Here is a 22,275-nt window from a genome sequence, read left to right as displayed (position 1 = left end):
GGTTCCATTTAGTGCCGCTACGTCCATGATGGGCGGATCGGCTTCATTCCAGGGTTTTCCTTTTGGAAGTGGTCATATACCACATTCCAACCCGACGGTAGGATCCATGCCTTTTTCTTCAATAGGACAAAGCAACAATCCTTTCCAAGGTTGGAATAACCCTGGGGTTAGTAGCGCGGGAACTGGGAATCCGTTTATCTGCCAACAAGGGAATAGGCCGTACACCACGGTTAGTTCGTTTCAAAGTATTCCTCCCCTTGCTTCGGCTTGGAATCTGTATCAGGGGTTATCAACTCCCTACAATCCTTTAGGAGGAAACTTTGCTGGTTATGGAGGTTATACGGCAGGAGTTGGTCAAAATCTGAATTTTGCTGGACTACAAGGCTTGCCTTTTGGTTCAGCCGGTTCTACTGGTCACTTCGGGCAGCCTGGTGCCTCCCAAATTCCAGGACAATCTTTTCAGAGCTTTGGGAGTTCTGCCCACTCTGGGTGGAATCCCCAAGGTCCTCCTAGGCTTCCGTTTCTGGCAACGTTAAACTTGCCAGATCTCACTAAGTTAACAAATGACCCAATCAGGTATAATCTGGCTTGGCCTCCGGTCCCAACCAAACTCCCTTCGGACATTCCAAAATTCGAAGGGAAGAGTGGTGAAGACCCAGGCGACCATGTGACCACATTCCATTTGTGGTGCTCATCTAACTCCCTTATCGATGACTCGGTTAGGTTGAGACTCTTTCAGCGCACCTTGACTGGTAATGCGGCCAAATGGTATATAGAGTTGCCTGGGGGCAGCTTTACATCGTTCGCTGACTTGGCCAACATCTTCTTAAATCACTTTCAGTTGCCTATCCGCTATGACGCCGGAACTGAACTTCTGGCCACCTTTCGTCAGGATAAGGCTACTCACATTTCCGATCACATTCAGGAATGGAGACGGAGAAAGAGGCTCATTAAAGCCGAAATTCCTCCGGAATACCGTCTCGAGTGGTTTTTGAAGTCTTTACAACCCGAGATCTCCAAGGATGTCTCCATGTCTGGGGTCTATTCTGAGGAGCAAGCCATTTTTAGGGCCCAGCAATTAGAATTGATCTACTCTTAGTCTGGGATCCTACAAAAGTACTTTCCAGATGCTCCTGGATATAAGGTTGATTTAGCTAAGCCGAATCCAGGTCCACATGCGGATGGTATCGTTGGGTCAGTAGACACAACTACAGTGAACTTGTTGAATCAATTGCAGCAGTTGTCTTTGCAAAATGCTTCTAACAACCAAGTCACATTGTCTAATCCTCCCACTTCCCAAACTTCTTCAATTAATGCCGTCCAATCCGATAATCCCAAAGGAAATCAAAATTCCAATGGGAAAAGGAAAGGACGTGGTAAGAAGAAGAACTTGGATGGGAAGCCCGATGCAAATAAATCCGGTAACAACGCTGGTGGTGGTAAAGGTGAGTCGAGAAAGAAAGTTAAGTTTCCTTGCAAGTTATGCAGTGGAGACCATATAACTCATCTCTGCCCTAGGATTGAAGATGCTCAGTGCTTGTTAGGACAGCAAGGGACTTCTAGTTCGCAAGCTGTGTTAACTAACCCTTTTCCCCAAGGGCAGCAACTTCTTGCTGGTGCGAGTTCGAACCCTGGGACCTCCTCAGGGGCCAACCAGGAAGGGGAAAAAGCATCAAATGTTTTTATGATGGGTTCAAATGTCCATGTGACTACTCGGTCACATGATTATGGTGAAGCCAAAACATCTAAGGATAAAACTGTTCCCGGAAGTACTGACCTTCATATTGAGTGACCCCCTGTTGAGACTATACCTCGGATACCGAAAGGTTCCGCCAAATGCGCGACGATTAACCCTAATGCCAGGGCTGCCCAGAATTACTCCATTGTGGAGGATCTAGCTCAAAGCCCGTGTGCTATGTCCACTTTAGAGGTTCTCCAGTCGTGTCCGGCTCAGAGAAGTGCTTTACTCTCCGCAATTGGAGCAGTTGATCCGGCTAACTCTTTAGTGCTCACTTTTGACATGTTAAATGTCAAAAAGTGACTCCCTCATCATATGGCTTTTCAGATAAAGTCTACATACCGGAAAATCAATATTTTTCGCACCGTTATAGATGAAGGAGCTTCCACATGTGTCATGTCGATGTCATGTTGGAAGGCTATTGGTTCATCTTCGGCTGTTCCTTCACCAACCGTCTTGACTGCATTTGATGGTCATTCTCACAAGCCGCATGGGATTATCCCAGCCTTTCCTATATGTGTTGGAGGGAAGGTCGTTAATATCGAAGTTGAAGTCATAGATGCTAACCTAGACTATAATCTCCTATTAGGAAGGAACTGGGTATACGAAATGGAAGCCGTCGTATCGACTCTGTTTCGTGTCATTTGCTTTCCTCATGAGGGGAAAATCATTAAGGTTGATCAATTGGACTATTCCCCAATCGATCCTCAAGTAAGCTCCGACTCTACTGTTCCTTTGGTGGATAACCCTCGCCCGCTGACTGAGAATTTAGGAGTAGGGATGTATTCCTCATTGATGGGTACGTTTGATCTTCCCTCTCCTTTTGCAAAAATCAATGCTATTTCATCATCCAAGGAGTCTCCTCGAGAAGAGTTCTTCCGAACTCATTATTTTTCCGACCCTTGGACCTTGCCTTCACCTACGACCACATTAGTTGAAGGAAAAGCAAATGGAATGGCGTTTCCTATATCCGCAGCTGAGCTTAGATATCAGTCTATCGTAGACTCTACAGATAACCACTCCACTCCTTTTTCTGAAGAAGAGTTGGATGGTCATGTGGCCCCAGCCTGGAGCCTAGATTCTATCTCTACCTTGGATTGCTTGGATTCAATTTTACCTTCTGAAGAAGTAATCCTTGAAGTAATGATGGGTATAGATCAACCTTGGGAAGACTTACACCATCGTTCGTACTTTCTTCCTCCTTTGCAGGAAGTGGAATCTAGGTTTTCCGAGCTCTGTACTAGTGATGTTGATATGGTGTCGAACCCTTTGGCTCCAACACACATTTGTGCCGAAGGTAATATGTCGGTAATTTCAAAAATGATACCCATCAACATCTCTAGGGACCCTAACATCATTGAGAATATCTTCATCGGAATCGAGTGTTCCCCTGAAGAAATTCAAATCTACACCGACCTCTTTAAGGAATATCGTGACGTATTTGCTTCGTCTTATGAAGAAATGCCTGGCATTGATCCTTCTATAGTTCAACATGAGATCAAGACATATGAAAATGCGAAACCTGTTCGTCAAAGACTTCGACCGGTTAACCCTAGGAAAGCAGCAGCTATCAAAGCTGAAGTCTAGAAGCTGCTAAAGGCGGGTTTTATATACCCTGTTCCTCTTACCGATTGGGTTTCTAATCCAGTCCCCGTAGATAAAAACCAAGGAACAATCCGAGTATGCATCGATTTTAGGGATCTAAATAAGGCTTGTCCAAAAGACAATTACCCCATGCCATTTATTGATCAAATTATCGACGAGTGTGCGGGTAACGAGATTTTTTCCTTCATGGATGGTTTTTCAGGTTATAATCAAATTTCTATCCATCCTGAAGATCAGCATAAGACAACCTTCATATGTCCCTGGGGTACCTTTGCATATCGAAAGATGCCTTTTGGTCTTAAAAATGCCGGAGCCACTTTTCAGCGGGCCATGTCATACGCTTTCCACGACATCAAACATGTCATCGAGGCATACTTAGATGATCTCGCTGCTCGTTCTCGAAAGAGAACATATCACCCTAGTCATCTTCGATTAGTCTTTGAGCAATGTCGTTTTTATAAAATCCGGTTGAATCCCAACAAGTGCGTTTTCGCGGTTACGTCCGGTCGGCTGTTAGGGTTTATTATGTCCAATGAAGGGATTCAGGTTGATCCCTTCAAGGTTGAGGCAATAATTCAGTTGCCTCCCCCGTCTTCACTTCGGCAACTTCAAAGTCTTCAAGGGAAGGCTAACTTCTTAAGACGGTTTATAGAAAATTATGCCGAGATCACTAAAGGGTTCATGCGTCTACTACGGAAAGGAGTTCCATTTATATGGGATGACTTTGCGCAGCGGTCATTTGATGCTTTGAAAAAAGCATTAGTCTCTGCCCCGCTTTTGAGTCCACCGGATTATGGTAGAGACTTCCTTTTATATCTCGCTGCAGCAGAATCAACCATTGGTATGGTTCTAGTTCAGGAGGACGATGCTCTCGCCGAGCACGTCATTTATTATTTGAGCCGAGGCTTAATAGGCCCTGAGCTTCGCTATTCTCCGGTTGAGAAGTTGGCCTTGGCAGCTGTCCATGCTGTCCAACGGCTCCGTCATTATATTTTGCTACGTAAAACTTTTGTCTTAGCGGCAGTCAATCCATTTCAATTTGTCCTCAGTAGGCAAGTGATTGGGGGCAAGTATAACAGATGGATTGTCATTTTGCAAGAATTCGATCTCGAGTTCTTGTCTGCCAAGTCTAAGAAATCCATGGTTTTTGCGGAACTTATCTCGGAGCTACCTTGTGGAGACAATATTGTTTATGAGGAAAGTTTAACCGACGAACATATATTCCTCATCTCTTCACAAGACCCTTGGTATGAAGATATCATTGTTTATCTCCAGACTTCGAAGTGCCCCTCTACTTTCTCCAAGGATGAACGTCGCAAATTACGTCACCTGGCAAAAAACTATGTGATTGTTGGTGACACATTATATCGTCGAGGGGTTGACTCAATCCTCCGGAGTTGTTTAACCTTAGAGGAAGCAGAGTCCATGCTCAATGATTGCCACAACGGAGCTTGTGGTGGTCATCTATCAGGGCTTGCTACAGCCCAATGCATCTTACATGCCGGCTATTTTTGGACTTCACCTTTAAGGACTGTGTGGAAGCAGTCAAACGCTGCCACCCGTGTCAAATTTTTACTCGGAAGATGCGTGCGCATCCAGCTCCTCTTTTTCCCGTTGTCACCATCGGTCCCTTTACTAAGTGGGGCATTGAATTTACGACTTGTAATCCACCTTCAGCGGCGAATCACAAGTACATTATCGTAGCTATAGACTAATTCACGAAGTGGGTTGAGGCCATGCCTACTTATAAGAACGATAGTGACATGGCAGCTTTGTTTCTTTTCAATCAGATCATCTCAAGATTCGGTATCCCAAAGGAGATTGTCACTGACCATGGCAGTCATTTCCAGAATCAACTGATGTCCGAATTGGCTCGTAAATTAGGCTTCTGTCAGGAGCATTCGTCCCCTTATTATCCTCAGGCCAATGGGCAGGTCGAGGTAGTTAACAAAACTCTTAAGACGATACTCCAATGAACGATCGATAAAAATCGGTCCAACTGGCACATTATGTTGTATCCAGCTCTATGGGCATACCGAACCTCCATCAAAACGGCTACTGGTTTTACACCTTTTCAGTTGGTTTATGGGATGGAATCCATCTTCCCGGTCGAATGTGAAATTCCATCTCTTAAGTTGGCTATTGAACTCCTTCCAGAGACTTCAAGTCTCGAAGAGCGCCTAGTTCACTTGGAACATCTCAATGAGCAGCGTCGAGATGCCGCCACGATGAATGAGGCTCATAAGAAAAGGGTTAAAACGCAGTACGATAAGTCTGTCCGTCCTCGAGTCTTTTCTAAAGGTGACCTTGTCTTGGTCTACGACCAAGATAAAGACACCTTGGGGGCAGGCAAATTTAGGCCTATGTGGTACGGTCCTTTCATTGTTAAACGAGTTTTAGAAAAAGGGTCGTATGAGTTAATCGAATTTGAAGGGAACAAGCTGGCGGAGCCCCGAAATGGGCTCTACCTAAAGAAGTACTTCGCTTAGTTCAGGCTGGGCAATGACGTCTTTGTACTTTATGTATATATTTATACATATATCGTCGAGCGTTTTCTGATAGCAGTGCTTTTTGGTTTGCTGTGGCAGGTGCTGATGGATGATTTGGTCTATTTTGGGTTCGCCGATGGTGCTAGTCGACACACTCAGAATCTTGCTTCCGCAGCTTGGGTACTTTATTATCCAGCTGGTCAATTGATGGTATCGAGAGGCGTGTGTATCGGTCCTGCTTCAAACAATATGGCCGAGTATATAGTTGTTATCAATTTATTATCCGAGGCAATTTCTTATGGGATCGACTCGTTGGTAGTATATCTTGATTCTCAATTGATAGTGTCTCAATTAAATAACATTTATCGGGTCAGGGATCCATTATTATATCGCCAATATTTAAAAGTGAGATTTGGAGCTATAACAGGGAGTATGTCTACGTCTGCTTCAGGAGGACATCTTGGAGGATCTTTATCATTCAATATTTTGTACAGGGGCAACATGACTCCATGAAAATTCTTGTAGAAATATGGGGTGAAAGAATCCCACAATTCTTTATGATAAATATGAATGGGTGAGGGGTCTTGAGTCGTCCATTTCCAACTCAGCAAAGGAAACTTGGAAACATAACAAATCGCATCCATCACATACGCAGATAAGTAAAAAGCGGGGTAAATTCTATGAGAAACAGTGCTTTTAGACCGGTAATTTACAATGGACATGACTAAATTATCAGACAATATTTTAGCCCAATCCATTATAGTAGCATTTGTGGCGGCATCCAATAATGGTAGCCATTCAGATGAAAATTTGTTAATGTCTGGCATTCTAAAAAGTCTACAAAGCATGGCAGCAGCAAAGAAATATGGAGAGGTGAGAAATCCAGTACTATAAATACCATGTTTATCCTTTTTTAGTGGTTCATCCCTTCTTGACCAGTCTTTGGTGCATTTTTCCAGGTCTTGGTTTTCTTTTGCAAACTTCTCCATGAACTGTTTGTTATAAGTTGCCTTTGGCTCTGGTAAATGATACATAAGCCTCAAATCTTGTGAAGCGAATGAGCCAATGAGTCCTTGACCCTGAGTCTTAAACTGTCTGTTTCTGATATCAGCACTGTCTAGTATCCATTTAACCATGTCTGTATATGGAAGAATTTTGGGCCTCGCCGCTATTCAGTGTATGAATGAACAAGTCAGTTTTGTGATGGACGCCTCAGAGGAACTATGTGAGCCTGTAGTAGCCTCGACCTCCATTACTCTGGGATTCTCTTCCTCAAGTAGATTGTACATGCCTTCCCAGGTAGCAATACTAGCATCTCGGTTGCAAGCAGTTTTTGTATACAAGGGTGCCATTTGCTTCTCTTCAGAGCTCGGGGCTTTGCCTTTCTTTCCCATAGTATCCTGTGTACTACTTTGTATCATTCTCTGTTCTTCGTTCCTACAATTTACACATGAGGTGAGAATAATGATCAGGAAAAGGTGACGGGAAAGCTTTAAATGTTGAAGACATATATAATACACCACCTTACGTGAAATGATTTGTTGATAAGCACAAAACCCTATTCCATTAATTACTGATAACTAACTCATTAATTAGCATTAAAGTTCATAACCAAGTCTTGGTTTATGGAAAATACTTTTTCAAACCACGAGCCCGAAAGATCTGCGATGAAGTGATTTTACGATTTGCTTCGCAATATCGCAGATTGCAACATAGCTGAATCACGACATCGCTTGCTCGATATATCGCAAACTTACAATATCACATTATCACATAATCGTTCTATCGCATTGCCACTTTTGTCGCAATATCACATAATTGCTCTATCACAATATCGCATAATTGCTCTATCACAATATCGGATAATTGCTCTATCACAATATCGCAATATCGCAATATCGTGGGAGCGCGGCATATGACAATTTTCGTTAATCTATTTCCTACGATTTGCGATATGCACCGTTGCATATTGGCATTTTAAAGTTTTTCAACATGAGCGGTGTTTGACACACGCGATGCGATATATGTCCATAGTCACGTATCGCTATCTCGCAATGTTAGAATTCGGCTTGCAAGGGGGTATCCATGATCCTTTTGCGATGCGATATTTCCTAAGGAATGATCCTTCTTTATCATAAAACTTAGGCTTTTTGATTTTTTAATGGTTATTCTCCTAAGCTTATGATTGTAAGTTTTATTAAAAAAAGGAAATATAAGTACTAATTGATTTTTTAATTTTTTTGACTAAGGGTCCCCCACTTATTTAGTGTTAGTAATAACACTAAATAAAAGGGGGGTTGTTGCTGGCTACAACAGAAGCGCAAGATGATTTTTGAGAAAAAGTCTCTACACGTAGTCATACCTTTGGACCCTGCAGAAGGACCATGCTACATGGAGCCAGTGCGTGACTATGAAAGCAACGATGACCTGGACTGCACTACAAGATAACTGTGTGACAGCAAGATTGACTAAATCCCACTGCGGATGGACAAATTTCATGGGAGCACGAAAACTCCTGTACATCGGATTCAGATGAAGAGATAGAGCGATGGCAGAACTTGTTACATGAGATAACCACGCTAAACTGCAACATGATGACAAGATTGCTACTTTGTGTATCAACGGAGGTAAGGGATCTGCCTACGTATGATGGATTAAGTGAGGTAGATGACTTCTTGAACAAATTTTAAAGAGAGGTGCCGGAACAACAATGTTTCGAGGCTTTGAAATGGGTATTGTGTGCTACACTCGCAAGGTGGTGGGGTTTGCCCAAGGAAGCTTTGAGGACTGACACAAATGCAAGAGAATGATGCACATGCGGTTTGGGAAGCCTAAGATGCGATTAAAAGACAAATATGACGAATGGGATGATCCACGTGTGCACCTCGCTAAATGGACAAAGGTCTATGGGGAAGAGCCACAACCTGAGTGGGTGCACTTGTTCTTTCATACCATAGATGTTATACCCATGAACTGGTATATAGAGAAGGAGCCCCACCATGGGACGAGTGAATGGGATATCTTGCGTGAAGGGTTCCTGTTAACCTTCACATTTAAGGATCGACGTTGGGATACTGTTGATGATGCATTACAAGCAGTAAAATCCATTATCTTTAAAATACCCTAGGAGCCAATAGAATTGATTCAGCCTGAATGGGTGACTCAGCTGAGCTGCATGCTAGAGTGTTATAATGTAAAAACTGAAGAAGATGATGAGGATCCATGGAAAGTTAACATTCCATAAACTGAAGGATATCGCGAGGTTCAAGGGCCACTAATTGAAGACCCTAACATAACCGCATCGGTAAAAACAAATCAGGTGAAAATTGGTACGGAAGCCGAACCTATGTATGAAACACTCGACGACTACTGGGATGATGTGATGATGGATAAAGTCGATGAGTTACTCCGCGAGTACTAGGACTTATTCCCCACCAAGATCACGGACTTAAAAGGAATCATAGGAGATTTAGGAATGATGCGGATCACATTAAAGCCCGACACATAGCTAGTTAAGCAAAGGCCTTACTACTTGAATATGAAGTACAAGGAGAAGGTCTGCATATAGCTAGACAAGATGCTCGCAGCTGGAATCATTGAGCCAGTGGAAGAATCCAATTGGTTAATACCTATGGTGGTGCAAGAAAAGAAGCAAAAGGGAAAGATACGAATATGCGTGGATATTAGAAAATTTAATGATGCATGTGTGCATGACCCATTCCCAACTTCGTTCATAGATGAAGTATTGGAAAATGTCGACAGGCAAGAAGCATATTCTTTCACTAACAGATTCTTAGGATACCACCAGATCAAAATCGCACCGGAAGATAGGAGTAAGAAAACCTTTGCGATTGAATGGGGTTTCTTTCAATACATCATTATGTCATTTGGGTTGAAGAACACGCCGACCATATTTTCACGCATAGTTGTTACCACATTCAAGGACTATATCCATAAGTGTCTGGAGGTTTATCTGGATGATTGGACTGTATTTGGATTGGTTAAGCACCATGTAGTGAGCTTACGCTTGATGTTGGATACCTGACGATGCCACCAAATCATGCTGAACCTCAAGAAGTGTATGTTCCTTGTTCCATTTGGGAACCTATTGGGACATGTGGTTTGCAAATAGGGACTAATGGTAGACCTCACGAAGATTGTGGTGATTCTGAATTTGGAAGCATCACGAAGTGTCAAACAGCTGCACGCTACCCTGGGACATATGGGGTATTACAGGAAGTTCATCAAAAGTTATGCCCAGATCACCACGCCGATGGAGAATCTGTTGAAAAAGGATGTCACATTTTGCTGGAATGATGACTGCATGAAGAGCCTAGATGTACTAAAAGAAAAATTGGCCTCTGCGCTGATCTTGGTGTTCCCAAAATGGGACGAGGAGTTTCATGTCCATGTTGACACATTGTGTATAGTGTTGGGAGCAGTACTAACATAGGAGGGTGGAGAGGGCTTGGATCACCATATCACATTCACAAGTCATAGGTTGTCTAAAGTAGAAAATAACTATTCCATAATTGAACGCGAGGGATTGGCTATGGTGTATGTGCTCCAAAAATATCGGCACTATTTGCTAGGGGACACTTCAAGATGTATACAGATCAATCCATGCTGAAACACTTGGTCAATAAGCCTGTGTTGGGGGGGCGCATATGCATGTGGCTCTTATTGTTCCAAGAATATGATTTTGAGGTCGTTGTGAAGCCTGGATGCCTGAACGTGGGACTGAATCACTTGTCGCAAATTGAGATGGGAGAGGAACCTACTAATTTGGAGGAAGGATTACCTGACGCACAAATCTTTGTTGTGCGTGTAGCAGATGGACAATTTGAAGACATAATCCATTTTCTCATGACTATAACTACGTCAAAAGAGTACTCAGTCCAATAGAAGAAGGAACTGGTGGTGCACGCATTTTATTTTTCTGTCATTGCAGGGCACCTATATAAGATGGGAAATGATGAGATACTACGAAGGTATGTACCTAAATTTGAACGAAGTCATATCCTCACAGATGCACATGGGGGTGCTATAGGAGGACATTATGCAAGGTGAGTGACCATGAAAAATATTCTCCATGTAGGGTTGTGGTGCCCAACCCTTCATCAGGATTCAAAAGCACATTACAAGGCCTGTGATGTATGTCAAAGAACAGGTAAGCCATTGCAGAGGGATGAGATGCCTTTGAATCTGCAAGTGATGTTGCAGCCCTTTGAAAAATGGGCCATCGACTTCATAGGACCTATCAAACCTTAGGGAAAGATGGGAGCAAGATACATTATCACTACAACAAAGTACCTGACTTGTTGGGCCGAAGCACAGCCGGTAAAAGATTGCATGGCTGCCATGGTCATGAAGATTTTGTTTGAACACATATTGACACGATTTGGATGTACGAAGATCTTGATGAGAGATCACAGTACACATTTCCTGAAAAAAAAAATGAACACACTGACAGAAGAGTTTCAGGTGTATCATCAAAAAAGTAGACCATATCACCCCCAAGCCAATGGGATAGTAGAAGCATTTAACAAAATACTGGAGACTACTTTGACCAAAGTATGCAACGCATAGCAGAGTGATTGGGACCTGCACATACTTGCTGTACTATGGGCTTATAGGACAACATGTAAGAAACTGACGGGATAGACACCTTTCCGGTTGGTCTATGGTGTGGAAGCTATCATGCCAATGGAGTATATTATGCCTAGTTTGCGCATAGCAACGTTCACAGGTATGACGGACCATGGAGCCCTGGAGGAGAGGCTCGTGGAGTTAGTAGAACTTGAAGAGGAACAGTTTCTGGTTGGCTTCCATTAGTAGGTACAAAAGTAGCACAAAAAGGCCTAGCACAATTGACATATTAAGTTGTGTAGCTTCAAGGTAAATGATTTATTGTTACTGTATGACAGTAAGTTTGATAAATTCCTGGGAAAGTTCTAAATGCATTGGCTGGGACCATGTGTTGTTAAGGAGGTCATAGATGAAGGCACAGTGGAGCTGGTAAAGCTAAATGGAGAACCTTTCCCAGGCAAAGTGAATAGTAGTCTATTGAAGCCATACGCGGGTGACCCGACTATCTGACTAGCCAATAGAAGCACAGTCGTCGCGCTCCAAGTAGTTGGAAGGAGGCATGAGACTATAAACAGATGCAAGAGATGTAGGAATAGATCTAGGGAAGTAGTTCTAACACCGTGATCTCGGAACAATGTGTATAGGAGATTCAGCAGACAGCCGCTCAGTGCACTGCCGACCTTGCAACTGCTCGAGTGGAGTTGGAGGGTCTCTATGCGAAGATCTCTGCACTAACAGAGTGACTCAAGGGCGAGTCATGATGTTTGTGTTGGGGGATTGTTGGGTGTGGAATCCCCCCAAGGCATGTTTTGGGGCTTAAATCCCAAGTTTTGACTAAGTCCATTGTAAAGACTCTGCGATTTGTGGGTGCGGAGCACAAAGTCATAATAGAGTCATGGGGTTGTCCACCCTTGTTTTTGTAATGTAATGTCGGTTTGAAAGATCTACCCATGTGATCTAAATGGATCCAAGAATGCCCTCTAAGTCTTCATGAATCTTTTAAAAATCATGCCCAAGGTTAAAAATCCCTTAAAAGATCAAAATTATCATAAGAGGGACAGCCTTAGCAGGGCAGAGAAACACTATCAGGAGGCCCAAAACTCGTGAAATCGTGAAAAAAACAAAGTAATTAAAAGCGGAAAGTGATGCATAGTAGCCATCTGATCTGGCCAATCAACAATCCAGATCAGATCAACAATCGCAATCGGCAGAGACCATAGGCGGGATATCGGTGCTTTATATACACATATTGCAATAGTGATTGGCGGAGTGAATCCGGACCATCGATCAAGCATGTAGATCAACGGCCCATATTAGATCGACGAATCACTATCAGGGGATTACAAAAGTGCTTTATAATGGCCCGAGGGTTATGGCGATGAGCGATTGTGATATATTGCATCGCTGCATTGCATTGGAACTATGCAGTGGGGCGGGGCCAATACCCATTAGGGCAATGATGTTACAGACTCGATAATCTAATAGGCAGGATTACATATATGTTGAAGTCTGGAAAACTTTGTTTTCCTTTGTAAAACGCATTTCCGTGAACAAATGAAAAACCAAATGGAAAAGTGTTGAAGCAATATTATGGACCTGATAGGGGATTAAACCATATTTAAAGTACTTTGAAGTCCGACATATCATGTTTTGGCGGATTTTTCCTGTTTATGCCTATTTTTCTATGTTGATGAAAAATGGCTGTGTTTGGGAATTTGATGGAGTTCAAGGGACCAAGGAATCCTTCCATTACGGAATCAGTGGCCACCTACCCTTCAGGTGTTATGCCATACCTGGGAAACGTTGGAAGAGGGATTCGAACAGACAATGGCCTAGGAGACTAAAGGACAAGGAGATGAAGTGAACAGGTAGCCCAAAAGTGGCTTTAAAAGCCATAGACAGAGCACAAAGAGGAAGGCATTATTCAAAAGCAAATGCAAGATAGAGTTTAGAGCAGATTGAGGGCTGTGTGGGAGTCTATGTACTCAGAGGAAGCTTGAGGGATTCAAGTGAAGCTCTTGTTATTATAATCTGTTTGTGTGTGAGGCTCAAATTGAGCTCACTGTTGTAAACAAAACTCTACTTGAATACATAATAGAGAGGCCACCACTAAAGGCTGGACCAAGAGATGTAGCCCAGGAGTATTAGGTGAACTCCTTATTAAATTTGTTGTGTTGTGTGTTATCTATTATGTTTGTTTACTACTTCATAGTCTGTGCATTTCGCAATCTTATCGATCCATTACATATAATGACATAGACTAATCCATGCACATAAGTCTATAATACCTCATTAATTTTCTTAGATCTCATTTCCAAATCAAGTGGTATCAGACCTTTAGGTTGCTAAGGTTAGACAAGCTTGTGCTGGACTAATTAGTGAATGCTAACTAGATCAAAGCTTAAATTGGGAGAAGGAGGATTGGTTGAAACTAACCCAGAAATTGGTAGAGTCTATCCTAAGAGGAAAATGACAGAAGAAAATCCTTTGGAATCAGACTCTTAGTTCATGGATAGTTTCATGACCATGAGAGCCTTGGTAGAGGAAATGTACCGATAATTTAAGAAAGGTCGAAGTGAAGATTCTTCTACTTCCAAACAAGACAAAGGAATAGAAGAATCTCTCCTAAATGACCATTCTAAAGGAAAAGGGAAAGAAGAAAATCTTCCCACACCTCCTGATAGTCCTGAAAATAAAAGGAAGAAAGCATATTTGATTAAATTAGATGTTAAATTTGATTTGCCAATATATGATGGAGAGTTAAATGCAGAGAAGTTGGATAACTGGATTAGGCAGATTGATGTGTATTGCAGGGTGTAGAGCATTGATTCAGACAGAAGTAAGATTCAGCTGGCCAGCCTATGCCTTGGAGGAACTGCCTTGGTATGGTGGGAAGGAAGAACACAAGCTGACTTGAAGAAGCATGGTAAAATTATTTCTGTCTGGAGTGAATTTGTTTCTGCAATTAAAAAACAATTCTATCCACTAGCTTATATGCAGCAAGCTATGATGAGTTGGCAAACTCTTCGCCAATTAAAAGGGAAAAGTGTACAAAGTTACACCCAAGAGTTTAGAAAGAGAGCTTTGATTCTAGGCATTTCCTTAGACTCACCTGAAACTTTGCTGAAGTATATAGGTGGTCTACATAGTTATTTGAGACATACCATTCTCATGTTTAACCCTACTAGCATCGATGAGGTATCTGTCTAGGCTACCCATCTAGAGGCTAGGGGCAAGAATGTGAACCCAGATATTGGGGGACCATCCAAACCCATTGCAAGAAAGAACAAGGAAAAGAGGAAGCAGAAATGGAAATAGAGGAAGGTAGATCTATACAAAGGGCCAAACCTTCATGCACTCATTGCAAGAAGGATGGACATGAGGATGAACATTGTTGGTCTTTGCATCCGGAGCTAAAACCCAAGAAGTTCGATCGCAAGAAGAAGAAGACTGCTGCTACCATACAAAAAGATTTGGGGTCAAACTCAGGTGATGAAACAAAAATTGCAGCCATAGGTATAAAACGTAAAAATTCTGAAGCATCTACTAGTAATTCTACCCAAACTATTGATAGTGAAGAAAATGAGAGAAGAAGACATGAGCTTTTTCATATTAGAGTTATTTCCAAGCATCAAAAGATTGATACTTTATTTGATAGTGGCTCACAAGTAAATTTAATTTCTGAAGCAATTGTAAAGAAATTGGGGCTCCTAACCACACGTCACATGAAGCCATATCCATTAGGTTGGGTATGTGATAAAGCAAAACTACAAGTGAATAGACAATGTAAACTTAGGATTTCTTTTGGGTCAGTATTTTTGGATGAGGTTGAGTTAGATAATGTTCCCTTAGATATATGTGGGATTGTTTTAGGAAGTCCTTACTTGTATTATAGAAAAGCCATATTCTATAGAGCTGAAAATAAGTATCAACTTGTTAAAGATGGAATCGAATATATTGTAAGAGCTCATAAACTCAAGAATAATTATACTCTCATAAACTCAGGGTAGATGAAAAGAATTGTAAACTCATGCAAGCAATTTTTACTGATGGTTGTAAAGGAAAGAAAACCTAAAAAAAACCAATATATTTGAGGGTTGTGATGCTAAACATCAAGTTGATTTAGCGAAAGTTGTTTCCGAATATGATATATTATTTCAAGAACCTAAAGGTCTGCCACCAAAAATGGAAATTGTACATTATATTAATTTGTAACAAGATGCTCCATTGCCTAACATCGGAACGTATAGGTTATCCACTTTAGAGAATGCAGAAATCAAGAAGCAGATATAGGAGCTGCTCGAGAAAGGGTTCATAAGACCAAGCACATCACCATGTGGATCTCCAATTGTGTTTGTGAGAAAGAAGGACGGTTCGTGGAGGATGTGCATTGATTACCGAGCACTGAATAAAATAATGATGAAGAATCATTATCCCCTTCCTCACATAGATGATCTATTAGATCAGCTGAAAGAGGCTGTTTACTTTTCCAAGTTGGACCTACGAAGTGGTTGCCATCAGGTCAGAGTAGCAGAGCAAGATGCATGGAAGATTGCTTTCAAAACAAAGCAAGGGTTCTATGAATGGCTAGTTATGTCTTTTGGCTTACCTAATGCTCCTGCCACTTTCATGAGAGTAATGAATGATGTACTCAGGCATTTTATTGATGATTTTGTGATTGTATATTTGGATGACATTCTTATATTTAGTAAAACATGGGAAGAACATTTAAAGCATGTAATGAAGAATCTAGATGTTTTGAAAAAGGAAAATCTCTATGTTAAATTATCAAAATGTGAATTTGGTAAAACATCTTTGAATTATTTGGGTCATATTGTAGGGGGTGGTGAATTGAAGATAGATCCCTCTAAGGTTGCAGTCACTGTAAACTGGCCTAAACCCAAGTCTGCTATAGAAGTTAGAAGCTTCCTAGGAGTAGCACAATATTGGAGAAAGTTTATTGCTAACTTTTCCTTAATTGCAGCTCCTTTACATGTTTTGATAGGATTGAACAAGGTGTTTCAATGGGGAGGCAAATAGCGAAAAGCCTTCGACACCTTGAAAGAAAAAAATAGTACAACACAAGTACTAGCATTTCCAAATCTTCAACAACCATTTGAGATAGAAACATATGCTAGTGATTATGCCATGGGAGCAGTGTTGATGCAACATGGTAAACCCATATGCTACCATTATGAGATTTTTAATTCTGCAGTAGTTAATTATCCTACATATGATAAAGAATTGTATGCATTAGTCCAGAGTGCGAAAAAGTGGAAACATTACTTAATGGGTGTTAGCGCTTGAAATTTCACCTCAGGCTGAGAAAGGTAAACCTCAAGGCAACATCAAACCATTTAGCCTCGTAGCTAGCCCTACGGGGCAGGAGAAGGCTCTCTCCGGTCTATCTCGGTAAAATCTTCAATAGATGAGATGACCAATAAGGTATCACTAATATTAGGCTAGTAAACTGATCAGAAAGGGTTTGATTTGGGGTTTTTTGGGTTTTTGGTGGCAAATTGAGGAGAGGGCAATTTTGGGTGTGGGGATTGGACACAGTTTCTGCAGGGGGTTCCTTGGGGCGAGGTAAGAGACAAGGTTGATGCCTTTAACTGAGGTGGATGGTCAGGAACGAAAGATGAAGATCTAAAGAGAGCAAACAATAACTTTGAATTCTCTCTAGACAGAAGAAAACATTGAAATTAAACAAACTTAAAAGCAGAGCATGGCAAGCATGAATTCTTACTTTAACACTTCATTTGTTTAATGTGCAGAAGTAAAAGAAAGGAAATTAATCACATAAAAAGCTTACAAGTACATTGAGAAACACACCATCAACACATGAGTCCACAAGAATCCCAAAGAGGACTGCAAAACCCTGGTCTTCCTTAGCCAAAAATTGCAGAGATACAGTGAATAATACAATGATAGCTTCTCCCTCAAGAGTCCAACCATGAAAATGAGCAAGAAAGTACATAATATAGATGATTTAACCTCTTTCCCTGCCTCCATGGGTCGAGCTCACTATCCTAGGAGCTGTTTCAACCACTTCTAAACTAAGCACTACAAACTAGGCAGTCAAAACAACTTGCCTCTATAAGCTAGGAAACCAATTCATTCATTTAATATTTACCCTTTTCATGAATGAATCTTCTAGAAATGTTACATAAGAGTAAAAGTGTCTAAAAAGTACAATAATTACATCAAAGATAATCATAATTCACCCCAAAAAGTCAAACTGGGTCAAACTGCGTTTTTCTGAGCTGTAGAGTGCATTTTGGAAAAGTTTGCCTGACGGGTCGCGCGCCTTTGGAGCCACTTTTGGGGCACTTCCAGGTGTCCCAATTGGGCAAGAGTAGGCTTTTTGGAAAGGTCTATGAGTCTACTTTCCAACCCAACTGGAATTTTTGAATTGGGAGTTCATTTGCCCTGTCAAAAATCAAATCTCCCAAGACTGCTTTCTGCAGTTCAAAAAAGTGGCAGAAAGTCATTTTTTGCTTGTTTTCTGACTTTCTAGAGGCCCAAAACTTCACCAAATCTCAAGTCCATCCATGAGCATGTATAAATTTGCATGAAAAATCTGGAAATGCTGAGTTTTTGCAAAATGGAGTTGCCATGATGAAGGGTTGCGGGGGGGGGTGAGACCCGTTAATGGGAAAAACCTGCAAATTGCCTGAAAATGGCACAAAAAATTCACAATTGACAAAATTTTCTCCAAATTTCTTGAAATTTGGGCTGAGAGTCCCCAATAAAGTACCATGCTCAGTCAAAGAGGCTTTGGCCAAAATTTGGAGTGGATCGGGCCTTTTCTGTCGTTTTAGTGCCTTGGCCAACCTCCTTGGATCCGGCGATTGTAATTTTGACATTTCTCTAAAACCATGACACCTGTGAAAAATGTGAAGGAGGTTTTTCTTCTTTGGCATATTTTCGACAAAAACCTCTCTCATTTTTCCAAAATTCATCTTTGATTGCTCTGGAACATCATTTGAGTGCGACTTGTCCCGATGTGTGAAACAAGGAATTTTGTCGAAATGGAGCGAAATGAAGGGGATAAGGGGCTTCTAAATTCTTGGGGAAATTTTTGGGAGTGGGGAGGGATGTTAGGAAGCAGGGGAAAGTGGAATCGCAGAGATTGAGTGAGGGGAAGGGGTCAAAAAGGGCAAAACACAGGCCAAACCTAGAAAATTGCCAGGTTGTAGCTAGAAACTAGGGTTTGTGCAAAAATGAGGAATTTGGCGGATCTAAGGGATGGGAAGTGTTTGATAAGGTACTTTAAGGATAGGGGAAGGTGTATGAATATCAGGATACAAGTTTTGCCGATGATTTGACCGTCCAAGAGAAATTGCCTTCAAAACCCTAGGAGAGGGAAATGACCTTACCTAGGCGCAACTGAAGCATGGACAAGGTGTAAAATGACTCATTAGACACTGAGATGATAATGAAAATCCTATGAATGATGATAGAATCAGCTGAATATTGACATAGATCGACATTTGGACAACTTTAGAAGGAGTGAAAGCAAACCCTAGATCTAATGCCTAGTGACCAAATTTTGCTTGAAAACTCTTTGAAATGACAAAATTTGACTTGGAAACTCTGAGACCACTTTGTAAGAGCATATTTGATCACTGGAGGAAGGCTGGAAAGACTGACACTAACATTGTCACCAATGGGGATGGTAGCTCCTTGGAGGTGCCAAGAACCGCAAACCTCTGGGAGAGCAGACCAGTGCTTTCAACCATTGGGCAATGGAGTCATTATTTACACCTTTGACACAAAACTTTGACACATTTATTGACTGAAAATTGATTCAAACCGACTCAATTATGAAACCTAAATGACTGAAAACTGACTCACAAATGACTCATGACTGACTTAACTAAAACAAGATCTTACAAAGCTTATTGAATGGCAGCAGTCCATCAAGATTTGGAATCATGATGACAACCACCTGTGTTTCTTACAAAACAATATACATCAAACTATATCAAAATGCCAATGCAACCAATCAAGCAGATGCCTTCTTGATTGATTCTCCTGATCATATCTTCTGGTCAACAATACAAACCTATCACTGGTCATCCAAAAACATAGTTGACCATGATCTCGTTCATCACTGAACACAACAACAATCGCTTTCATTGCTGACTGTAACAAATCTGCCATTGGATCCTGGAAAACATGAAGATTTGCCACTGCCACCTCCTGCTGAAAGAACAAGGTGTCTTTTGCTTCAAATTCTGATCTGCCTTCGTCATGTGCTTCAGAAAGAGTATGTTCCTAGTCCTCAAAAAATTCTGAACAAGTAGATGAGCAGATCTCCTCTTGAAATAACATCTCAAAACATGAGACATATGAGGAAGAATCTGAAATGGAATCCTGAATGCTATGATCTTCTGTAGTCTGACAATATGGTAGGTCATCTTCATATGATATCACACCCAAATTATCAAGTTCCTTATTACATTCTTCAATATTATCAAGCACAATATTATCATTTACATCGTCTGCCACAAATTCACTCAAAGAAACTTTTTCACTTGCTTGAGCAAAGATCTCACCTTGCTGTTCATGAGCTGACTGAATGACCTCCTCATGAAGACTCGGTTCTAATGATAGACTGGCAGCATGACTGAGAACATTTGAATCCATACCGCTGTCTACGATCTCAACAACAAAATTCTCCTTTTCAGGATTTAACACAAGGTATTCTTGGTCATCATGATCTGAATGTTGATCTGAAATAGCTAACTTGACTGCATCACATTCTGAAATTGAATGTTGACTACGCTGCACGCTGTCTTCTTCTGTGGATAGATCTGAAACAAGCTCTTCTATTTCATCAATTACAACCATATGGCCATCTTCAACCTGCTGATCTTGACAAGTATCCTCTAAGATTTCTATGTGCTGCTGAAACGACTTTTCATACAGGGCTTCCATGATCTCTTCATCCATGAAATTATCATCTTCATAAAACTTCTCAAGGCTTTCAATAAAACTATAGGCATGCTTGCAACAATCTTGAACTAAATTCAATGATGGATAAGAGTCCTTATATCTTTCAATGAACATAGCATGAGAATCCTTTAAACAGTAAATACAAGCAGGTGGAAAACTTTCATACCATGATTGGGCTTTACCTTCCAGAGTGGCCAAGAATATCTTCATCAAGCAATCTTCAGGAAAATCAATCTTCAACTTACGAATATGCATGTGAAATCTAACCAAATGTAGAGCAGCATCCTTCTTACCATCATCATTAAATGTAGGCAGATTCCTTGACCAATCTACCTTGGGAATCTTATTCGGAAAACCTGGAATGTGATCTCGGCTCAAGGGAGCATATCTTCTTGCAATCCGATCCATCTTGAAAATCTCAAAGCTACTGATATTCCTGCAGTGAAGTCACCATGAAGCATTGGTCTCTGGAGTTTTCAATGAAGGAGTCGCCAGTGAATGATTTCAGCCTTGTCAGTGTCTAATCGTTGTTCACCATCAACCATCAGATCTGAACTTGATACATGTACTGGGGTAAAATGCAAATGAAGTGTTGTATCCACAAGCTCACGGAGATTGACTGAAGCAGCGTTTATCTACTAACGCTGATGTAAAACAAGAGCATTTTCGAAGGCTACCTGGCGTAACTTCAGGCTCTGTCTAAGACTTATGAAATAACACGACAATGAGCAAACGATTAAATTGTTCTCCCCAGTATGGTCGCCAGTATTTTAGCGCTTGAAATTTCACCTCAGGCTGAGAAAGGTAAACCTCAAGGCAACATCAAACCATTTAGCCTCGTAGCTAGCCCTACGAGGCAGGAGAAGGCTCTCTCCGGTCTATCTCGGTAAAATCTTCAATAGATGAGATGACCAATAAGGTATCACTGATATTAGGCTAGTAAACTGATCAGAAAGGGTTTGATTTGGGGTTTTTTGGGTTTTTGGTGGCAAATTGAGGAGAGGGCAATTTTGGGTGCGGGGATTGGACACAGTTTCTGCAGGGGGTTCCTTGGGACGAGGTAAGAGACAGTGTTGATGCCTTTAACTGAGGTGGATGGTCAGGAACGAAAGATGAAGAGCTAAAGAGAGCAAACAATAACTTTGAATTCTCTTTAGACAGAAGAAAACATTGAAATTAAACAAACTTAAAAGCAGAGCATGGCAAGCATGAATTCTTACTTTAACACTTCATTTGTTTAATGTGCAGAAGTAAAAGAAAGGAAATGAATCACATAACAAGCTTACAAGTACATTGAGAAACACACCATCAACACATGAGTCCACAAGAATCCCAAAGAGGACTGCAAAACCCTGGTCTTCCTTAGCCAAAAATTGCAGAGATACAGTGAATAATACAATGGTAGCTTCTCCCTCAAGAGTCCAACCATGAAAATGAGCAAGAAAGTACATAATATAGATGATCTAACCTCTTTCCCTGCCTCCATGGGTCGAGCTCACTATCCTAGGAGCTGTTTCAACCACTTCTAAACTAAGCACTACAAACTAGGCAGTCAAAACAACTTGCCTCTATAAGCTAGGAAACCAATTCATTCATTTAATATTTACCCTTTCCATGAATGAATCTTCTAGAAATGTTACATCAGAGTAAAAGTGTCTAAAAAGTACAATAATTACATCAAAGATAATCATAATTCACCCCAAAAATTCAAAATGGGTCAAACTACGTTTTTCTGAGCTATATAGTGCATTTTGGAAAAGTTTGCCTGACGGGTCGCGCGCCCCTGCCTGACGGGTCGTGTGCCTTTGGAGCCACTTTTGGGGCACTTCCAGGTGTCCAAATTGGGAAAGAGTAGGCTTGTTGGAAAGGTATGTGAGTCTAATTTCCAACCCA

Source organism: Pinus tabuliformis, chromosome Q, assembly GCF_031772625.1.
Source record: "Pinus tabuliformis cultivar Carrire ecotype Pingquan chromosome Q, CPIR1, whole genome shotgun sequence".
NCBI lineage: Eukaryota > Viridiplantae > Streptophyta > Pinopsida > Pinales > Pinaceae > Pinus > Pinus tabuliformis.
The sequence above is the reverse complement of the archived record's forward strand: the minus strand, read 5'-3'. Positions refer to the sequence as shown.